Source organism: Caenorhabditis briggsae, assembly GCF_000004555.2.
Source record: "Caenorhabditis briggsae complete genome, chrII, whole genome shotgun sequence".
In the NCBI taxonomy this organism is placed as follows: domain Eukaryota; kingdom Metazoa; phylum Nematoda; class Chromadorea; order Rhabditida; family Rhabditidae; genus Caenorhabditis; species Caenorhabditis briggsae.
In genome coordinates, this window is record NC_013486.2 from 16,125,746 (window position 1) to 16,126,387 (window position 642).

Consider the following 642-nt stretch of genomic DNA (forward strand, 5'->3'; position numbering starts at 1 on the left):
AAAAAAAATGTTATAGTTGAGTACATACATTCCAAACTAACTTCAATTCGCTCTTTCGCACTGTCAGCTCGATTTCTTCCCCAGATTCGGCCAGTTCACCGTAGTCGCAAAAATATTGTTCTGCGCGTGTCGTGCCAACTAAGCACGATAGCATGGCGCTGTCGCGCCTCCATTAAAACTTTTAAATACATTTCCATCATATCATTTAAACAAAACGCAATCGTATTTAGTGGTCACGGGGCTTGAGGCTATTTTTAAAAAAATTGAAATTTTGAAAAGAGGTGAATCTTGAAAAAATTTGGAAACTAGAAGAAGCTCATTTTCTTTGAAAAAAAACTTGCATGTCGTAAAAGTCGGAAAAGCTCGACGAAGGAAGGGGCCGGATTTAGGATGTGGAGTGTTTTTTCAAAAAGGCGAGCGAAGCGAGCCTGAAAGAATTTCATAACTTTCATTTCGGCAGAATTTTCGAGCGAAGCGAGAATTAAAGAATTTCATAACTTTCATTACGCCGGCTATTTAGGACTAACCATACCATCCTAAATCAGTACTTTCGGTTCGTCAATGGACGAACCGAAGAATGAGAAAAGAATTTAATTTCGTTCATTCGTCAAAGTAAAATTGAAAAAATGGCGCACTATGAGA